General features: G+C 36.5%; 1 pseudogene; it reads left to right on the top strand.

Moving 5' to 3' along the window:
• Positions 1-479: 479 nt before the first annotated feature.
• Positions 480-1,901, top strand: LOC105704907 (trifunctional enzyme subunit beta, mitochondrial-like; annotated as a pseudogene).
• The last annotated feature ends 7,876 nt before the right edge of the window (positions 1,902-9,777 follow it).

The raw sequence follows: 9,777 nt of genomic DNA on the forward strand, positions 1-9,777 counted from the left end.
AATTTTTCTATAAAATCTTTGGTGTTACCTCATGGGTTTTGGCTAAGCAGTATCCATCTTGTGCAAGAGAGGCTTGTTATTCCTGAACAATAAGCTGAGATGATCATTGGGGAGAGGGATTAATGAAGGATTGTTACAGAAATAAAGAAAAAATCTGCAGCAGAGCAACAACTCCAACTCTTCCAGGGACATTTCAATCAGACACTGAAATTTCCAAAGTGCTCATAAATCAACTTTTAATGTACTGTGGGATGCATAGAGGAGGCTGTCCATATTTTTCTTTTTTGGAAGTTTTAGGCATTATTTTTAGGGTGCGAAGATGCTTTAACCTTAATAAGTTCAATAAAACAGAGATATACATAAGTACTGCTAACAAATTGACTAGGCCAATGTTGAAATGTAAACTTAAAATGTAAAAACATGAGGTCTGAACCTTGTTCAGAGTAGGATTCTGCATGGATGTCAGCTAAGATTCCAGAATGACTACTATCTTGACTTACACTTTAAAAAATCTTCCCATTACATCAAAATGGGCCCTCAGATTTTCCATGAGCTGTTCCTCCCAGCTGTGAGCTGCCCCAGCCGTCCAGACCAAAATGAAGACGTTAGTCAATCCCAATATAAGTAATGTTGTGGTGGTGCATGGTGTTCGTACTCCATTTTTGCTTCATATAAAGACCTGATGCCACATGATTTGGCTAAAGCAGCACTTATGGGTTTGATGCATTGGACCAGTGTCCCCAAAGAAGTAGTCGATTCTATCATCTTTGGCACAGTTATTCAGGAGGTGAAAACAAGCAATGTGGCTAGAAAGGCTGCCCTTGGAGCTGGCTTCTCTGACAAGACTCCTGCTTGCACTGTCACCATGGCTTATATCTCTGCCAATCAAGTCATGACCACAGGTGTTGGATTGATTGCTTTGGGTCAGTGTGATGTGATCATGACAAGTGGTGACAAGTTGATGTCCGATGTCCCTATTCGTCACTCGAGGAAAATTAGATAACTGGTGCTTGATCTCAACAAGGCCAAATCTGTGGGCCAGCGACTATCTTTAATCTCTAAATTCCGACTGAATTTCCTAGCACCTGAGCTCCCTGCAGTTACTGAGTTCTCTACCAGTGAGACCATGGGCCACTCTGCAGACCGAGTGGCCACTGCCTTGGCTGTTTCTCAGCTGGAACAGGATGAATACACACTCACAGTCTGGCCAAGAAGGCACAGGATGAAGGACTCCTTTCTGATGTCGTACCCTTAAAAGTACCAGGAAAAGATACAGTTACCAAAGATAATGGCATCTGTCCTTCCTCACTGGAACAGGTGGCCAAACTAACACGTGCATTCATCAAGCCCTGCAGCACAGTGGCAGCTGCAAATTCTTCTTTCTTGACTGATAGCGCATCTGCAATGTTGATTACAGCAGAGGAAAAGGCTCTGGCCATGGCTGATAAGCCAAAGGCATATTTGAGGGATTTTACGTTTGTGTCTCAGGATCCAAAAGATCAACTATTACTTGGACCAACATATGCTACTCCAAAAGTTTTAGAAAAGGCAAGATTAACCATGAATGATATTGATGCTTTTGAATTTCATGAAACTTTCTCAGGCCAGATTCTGGCAAATTTTAAAGCCATGGATTCTGATTGGTTTGCACAAAACTACATGGGTAGAAAGACCAAGGTTGGATTGCCTCCTTTGAAGAAGTTTCATAGCTGGGTGAATCTCTGTCCCTGGGACACCTGTTTGGAGCCACTGGCTACAGGTTGGTCATGGCAGCTGCCAACAGATACTGGCCTCCTTCCTTCCTTCCCTTATGGAAGGAAGGAGGCCAGAATGGATTAGTGGCGGCCTGAGCAGCTGGAGGACGGGGTCATGCTATGATAGTGGAAACTTATCCAAAATAATACATCCAGAAGAAATGACCAGAAGTTTCTGTGCAACACTCACACTAGGCAAGACTATTTCAATGCATTACTAAATGACATTTATCGTTTAGCTCCTCTTAGGAAAACAATTCTTGTGGCCTCCTGTTAAATGCTTTGCTCTTTAGCCTTGCCAGTGTTCTGACTTTTTCAATAATCACAGTTTACTACTCTTTCAGGGACTTCAAAGCCATCAGAATCTCACACAGAGATGTGTAGGAGGTTGTTTTTAGTCTCTATTGTCACTAAAGACTAAATGACTTTTGCAATTAGAAAAGAGGTCAACTGAGATTTGGAAATCATCTTGGTAATATCTGCAAATTATACTTGTTCCTATCTGTGCCCTAAAGATAAGTGTTCTCTATAAAACACAAACCAGTGTGCCTAAATTAACTTAATTATGGAAAAATAATTCAGAATCTAAACATCACTGAAAGCTTATTAAAAAAAGTTTAGATATATAAATATCGTGGTGGTCAACCTTAATAAAGTGGAGAAATATTAGATAAAAATGTAAAATCACACACGATGTATATTAAAGTTGTATACATATATAATTTATATATAAGTTGATATATATATATAAAGGTCAAATATGTATGTTTACATATACTTATATATACTTTTATATAATATATAAATGAATATCCACCTCCATATTTAAATTACATCTTTAGGCTGGGCACAGCAGCTCATGCCTGTAAATCTCAACACCTTGGTAGGCCAAGGTGGGTGGATTGCTGGAACTCAGGAATTTAAGACCAACCTGTGCAACATGACAAAACCCCATCACTACCAAAAATACAAAAATTATTCAGGCATGGAAGCTTGTGTTCCCAGCTCATCAAGGCAGAGGCTGAGGTGTGAGGATGGATAGAGCCCCAGAGGTCAAGGCTGCAGTGAGCCCAGATCATGCCACTGCACTACAGCCTGAACCAGAGAGCAAGATCCTGTCTCAAATAAATAAAACACAACAAAATATATTACATCTTCATATATGTACCTGGTTTCGTTTAGTAAAATTATTGTATATATGTACATAGTAACATATACAATATACTTATATATCAGTGCATTAGTCCATTTTCACACTGCTATAAAGAAATACCTGAGACTGAGTATTTTATAAAGGAAAGAGGTTTAATGACTCAAAGTTCCACATGGCTGGGGAGGCCTCAAGAAACTTACAATCATGGTGGAAGACGAAGGGAAAGCAAGGCCTCCGCTTCTCAGGAGGGAGAGAGAGCAAGGAAGTGCCACACTTTTAAACCATCTGATCTCATGAGAACTCCCTCACTATCACGAGAACAGCAAGGGGGAAACCTGCCCCTATGATCCAGTCACCTCCCACCAGGCCCCTCCCTGGACACATGACGGTTACAATTCCAGATGAGATTTGTGTGGGGACATAGAGCCAGACCTATCAATCATATACAATTGCATTATTTATCTATAAACTTGTATACATGTACACAAAAAGTTACACATATGCACTTGTGTATGTGTAAACATACATTTACACATTTACCTAAAGACTTGTATACATATAAACTGATATACAGATGGTCTTTGACTTAGGATGGTTCCATTTACAATTTCTGGACTTTATGGTGGTGTGAGAACAATACGCATGCAGTAGAAAGTGCTGTTTTCCTCTATTGCCAGGATGGACAGCAGCAAGGAGCCAGCTCCCACTCAGCCGGGCAATCACAAGGGTTCACAGTCAACACTCTACAGTGTTCTGTGTGGCCAGAGAAGTTTGCTCCATGATAGGCTATGTAAGTGCTCTGAGCACGTTTAAGGGAGGCTGGGCTAAGCTATGATGTTTGGTAGGTTAGGTGTGTTCAATGCATTTTCAAATTATGATATTTTCAACTTGCTGTGGATTTATTGGGATATAACCCCATCATAAGTTAAGGAGCATTTGTACATAAACTTGTATTAATATGTATATATATGTGCATATGGTACATATATAACTTGAATCTATGCATATTTTATATGTTTGAGAACATTTATATATGCATTTTTATATCAATGCATACATTTATATAAACATTTAACATACACAGTTGACCCTTGAACAACACAGAGGTAAGGAACAACTCACCATCCCACTCCCACATGTAGTTGAAAATCCATATAAAACTTTTAACTCCTCCAAAACTTAACTGTTAATAGCTACAGTTGACTGGAAGCCAGTCAATTAGCACACACTTTATATATTATATGTATTATATACTGTATTCTTACAATAAAGTAAGCTATAGAAAAGACCCTAGAAGAAAACCTAGGCAAAACTATTCAGGACACAGGCATAGGCAAGGACTTCATGACTAAAACACCAAAAGCATTGGCAACAAAAGCCAAAATAGACAAATAGGACCTAATTAAACTCCAGAGCTTCTGTACAGCAAAAGAAACAATCATTAGAGGTGAACCGGCAACCAACAGAATGGGAAAAATTTTTTCAATCTACCCATCTGACAAAGGGCTAATATCCAGCATCTACAAAAAACTAAAACAGATTTACAAGAAAAAAACAAATAAACCCATCCAAAAGTGGGAGAAGGATATGAACAGACACTTTTGAAAAGAAGACATATATGAGGCCAACAAACATATGAAAAAATGCTTATCATCACTTATTATTAGAGAAATGCAAATCAAAACCACATCGAGATACCACCTCATGCCAGTTGGAATGGTGGCGATCATTAAAAAATCTGGAGACAACAGATGCTGGAGAGGATGTGGAGAAATAGGAACACTTTTACACTCTTGGGAGTGTAAATTAGTTCAACCATTGTGGAAGACAGTGTGGCGCTTCCTCAAGGATCTAGACATAGAAATTCCATTTGATCCAGCAATCCCATTACTGGGTATATACCCAAAGGATTATAAATCATTCTATTATAAAGACACATGCACACATATGTTCATAGCAGCGCTGTTTACAATAGCAAAGACCTGGAACCAACCCAAATGCCCATTGACAATAGACTGGACAAGGAAAATGTGGCACATATACACCATGGAATACTATGCAGCCATAAAAAAAGATGAGTTCGTGTCCTTTGTAGGGACATGGATGAACCTGGAAACCATAATTCTCAGCAAACTGACACAAGAATAGAAAATCAAACGCCGCATGTTCTCACTCATAGGCAGGTGTTGAACAATGAGAACACATGGGCACAGGGAGGGGAGCATCACACACTGGGGTCTATTGAGGGGGCTAAGGGAGGGACAGCAGGGAGGTGGGGAGGTTGGGGAGAGATAACATGGGGAGAAATGCTAGATGTAAGTGACGGGGGGGATGGAGGCAGCAAACCACAGTGCCATGTATATATCTATGCAACAATCCTGCATGATCTGCACAAGTACCCCAGAACCTAAAGTACAATTAAAAAAAAAAGTCATTAAGAAAATCCTAAGGAAGAGAAAATATACTTATTACTCACAATGTGGAAGTGGATCATCTTAAAGGCCTTCATCCCCATCATCTTCATGTTGAGTGGGCTGAAGAGGTGGAAGGGGAGGGGTTGGTCTTGCTTTCTCAATGCTGGTAGAGATGGAAGGAAATTCACATATAAGTGACTCACACAGTTCAAACCTATGTTGTTCAACAGTCAACTGTATATGCATATACACATATACACATTTATTTTAAATTATCTCTTTATATATATATACCTAATTGTGTTTGGTAAAATTAATTTTGTTACACTCTTAATTTTTGTTATTTACATTTCTTCTCTATGTTTCAACATTTCAAGCCACAAAAAATAGACACAATATTCTGACTGAATGATTATAATATGGGCATCCAGGTAGTTCTGTTTAGACAGTTTCTAAACCACCAGCTACACAGACACATTTTATAGAACTGCCATCTGAAAAAGAGATACACTAGATTATTTTTGTATCATTAATTGATATACAACATGGACATTTGTCCCCAAGGCCTTCCTCTGTCATAGGATGTTTACTCAATTTATGTGAACAAATTCCAATTTGCAGTGGAGTGCCCTAGGAGCCAAAAATAATGCAGTGAATTTTAAAGGTAGTTTGCCTGATGTTCTTAATTAGGAAAATATTTAAAAAATGTGCACTGTTACAGTAATTGGTATGTGTGTGTGTATGTGTGTGTGTGTATATGTGTGTGCCTGTGTATGTATATAAAATAAATGTCATATCCACTTACATATACATTATATATTCATTTGTGTTAGTAACTTTCATTAAATAAGATGGTTATTGGTAAAGTTGAATTTTACCAAGTGAAGTTTGTTGAACGCAACAAACCACCACCACCTTTGCAGCTAAACAAACCTCAACTTTAACAATAATCATTTTATGTAATGAAAATAACTAATGTAAATTTAATCATTTAAAACTTCTAAGTTAGGGAGGCATATCTAAGCGCAAGGGTCAACTGTATATGTTAAATGTTTATTAAAATGCATAATATTGATGTAAAAAATAGATAAATGTGTATGACATTTGTTTTATTTAAATATATACAAACATGCTAATTACTGTAACAGCGCACATGTACATATGGATAGAAAATGTATATATAAACATATGTAAATGTATATGACATTTGTTTTACATATATACACACACATAAACACACATACATGAATGACTTTAACAGTGCACATATTTTAAGTATTTTCCAAATTAAGAACATCAAACACACTACATTTAGAATTCATTCTGTTTTATTTGCTTTCTAGGGCACTCCATTGCGAAATGAAACTTATTCACAAAAACTTATGAGAGAGAAAGCCATTGGGGACAAATGCCCACGTTGTGTTTCAATTAATGATATTCTCATGACGTCTCCCAAAGTACATTTTTATATTGTCACTAAAAATACATGTATCACTAAACAATGCCTAGTGAATATTTTTAAAATTTACATTAGAAGTACATTATTGAATAATCTTTTTGTAAATTGTTTTATTGTTCTTTTAGTTATGCATAGATTGAGCCAATTTGTGTAACTGTAATATACCTGGTATGCATATACTAGGAGTTATTAATACTCCCTTTTTGATTAATCTAAGTCATTTCTGCTTTTCCGCTTTTTAACAATACAGTAAGAAACAAAGTTATCAATGCTTCTTTGTGTTCATATGTGAGCATTTCTTTGGTGTATTGTTTTCGTGCTTTTTATAAATATTAAACTTATTTACCTTCAACAAAACTCGAATTGTCCTAATTCATAAAATGAAATCTAAAGCCTAGTTACTAAATTGCTCAAATCACACAGCTAGCAGGAAAAAAGCTGAGCTCAAACCCAGTCTGCCTGTCCCCAAAACCCCAATAATTAAATGTGTCCTGCCTTCTCAAAAGTATTGTTGAGTAACAAATGCGATTGGAGGCTTTCCGTTTCATTAGACAATACCAAACGGCTTTTCCAAAATTGGGTACAAATTCCCTTTTGCTACAATTCCCCAACAATGAATACAGCAGACATTTTAATTTTTGCTAAGCTAATCACTGTGAAATTCCATTTATTTGTTTTAATTTTTCATGGGTTTGATTTCTAGTGGAATGGAATTTAATGGCCTATGTTTATTGATCTTTCAGATTTTCCCCATTAAGGGGAATTAAGCTTGTTTTGTTTTGTTTGTTTGTTTGTTTTAAGTCTAAGGGGCTGGAGTTCCCGTTACCCACCTTATTTTAGTATTTTTTTTTCTTTGTTGATTTTTTGAGGTGGAGAGTCTCGCTGTGTCGCCTAGGCTGGAGTGCAGTGGCAGGATCTTGGCTCGATGCAACTCTGCGCCCTGGTTCAAGCAATTTTCCTGCCTCAGCCTCCCGAGTAGCTGGGATTACAGGTGCCTACCACCACAACCACCTAATTCTAGTATTTTTAGTAGAGATGGGGTTTCACCATGGTTCAAGCAATTCTGCCTCAGCCTCCAGAGTAGCTTGGATTACAGGCATGTACCACCACAACCACCTAATTTTTGTATTTTTAGTAGAGACGGGATTTCACCAGGTTGGCCAGGCTGGACTCAAACTCCTGGTCTCAAGTGATCCACCTGCCTTGGTCTCCCAAAGTGCTGGTATTACAGGCATGAGCCACCGTGCCTGGCCTAGTGTTTGGCTTCTAATTGGTTGAGTCAAAATGAAATTTGACAATGATACATATTTACTTTTATTTTCTAATTAAATGTGGCTATTTTACCAGGCGCTCAGCTTGATTCCCAGAAGAAATGGGAAAGCTTTGTGAAAATGTGAGAACAAGGCAGTGAAAATCTCATTTTGCTTTGTTGAATCTGACACAAGATAGATAGTACCTACTTTTAAATTTAATTTCCCTCATACTTGTCAGTAAAAAATGTTTCTTATGCTTGAAAAGTTCTTTGCCAGAATAGGTCATTTGTGAAGGTGCAAAACTTGTTATAAAATCGGCAGCTCAGCATTGTACTTGTATAATCATGTCACCCTAGGAAAAGCTTTAGAGCTGTGAGAAATGCTATTTTACTTACCCACTACAAAACTTGAATGGCATAAATCGAAACCATGTATATGTACACCCACACACAGACACACACACACACACAAACAAACACATAAAACTTCTACTCCTTTTATTTTAAATTAAATTAAATTTATTTATTTTGAGACAGAGTAACACTCTGTTGTCCAGGCTGGAGTGCAGTGGTGCGATCTTCACTCACTGAAGCCTCTGCCTCCTGGGTTCAATTGATTCTCATGCTTCAACCTCCAGAGTAGCTAGGATTACAGGTGCCTGCCACCATGCCTGGCTAATTTTTGTATTTTTAGTAGAGTGGGGTTTTGTCATGTTGGTCAGGCTGGTGTTGAACTCTTGGCCTCAAGTGATCCACCTGCCTCAGCCTCCCAAAGTGCTGGGATTATAAGCCTGAGTCACCTCACCCAGGTTCTGCTCCTTTTAAAACACTGCATTTGCACATTTTATACCTTACATATAAACGCTATCAAGGGCTTTATTTTCTGGCAGTCCTAGACAGTCCTAGATTGCATTTATATTATCTATAGTATAAATATAATATATAATATATATCATAGTTGTAGTTATAAAATAGAAATATTATAATTTTATTATATATTGTATACTGTATGGTATAAATATATTTATATTATATAAAGACTATATTTACAGTATGTTATACATAAACATTTTATTATATATTATATGTTTATATTTTATATTATAGATAATATGAATATTATATTTATATTCTCTATAGAGAAAAGAGAGAATAAAATATAGAGAATATTTATATTCTCTATAAAGAGAATATAATAGAATTTATAGAGAATATTTATATTCTCTCTATATAGAGAATATACATTTATCTATATCTATAGAGAATATCTATAATATATATTACAGATAATATAATTACAGTCCAAGTAACTGGGAATACAGGGGTGAAGCACCATGCATAGTTAATTTAAAAGTACTATTATTATTTACATCTGTAAACAGATAATATAAATATAGATAAATATAAAAATAGGTCTGTATATATAGATAATATTATATTCATATTTATATTATCTACACTCATAGATAATATATATACACATGCACATCAAGAATTAAGAAATTAATTATTTTAGTAATGTACTAATACTATAAAAGTAATAGTCTTGCAAATAATTTCTCGTGTATTTGGAACCTTATTTAAACTTCTTAGCTTTTATTTGAAAGCTGTGTTTGTGTCCTGTGAGAGTGTGTTTTCCTGTACTATTTTTGTGTACAGATCACCTCTGTCTCAGTCTGGTTTGCATTGCTAAAAAGAAATACCTGAGCCTGGGTAATTTGTAAAGAGGTTTACCTGACTCACAA

Source organism: Aotus nancymaae, unplaced genomic scaffold (assembly GCF_030222135.1).
Source record: "Aotus nancymaae isolate 86718 unplaced genomic scaffold, 86718_ANA_hifiasm-v0.15.2.pri h1tg000058l, whole genome shotgun sequence".
In the NCBI taxonomy this organism is placed as follows: domain Eukaryota; kingdom Metazoa; phylum Chordata; class Mammalia; order Primates; family Aotidae; genus Aotus; species Aotus nancymaae.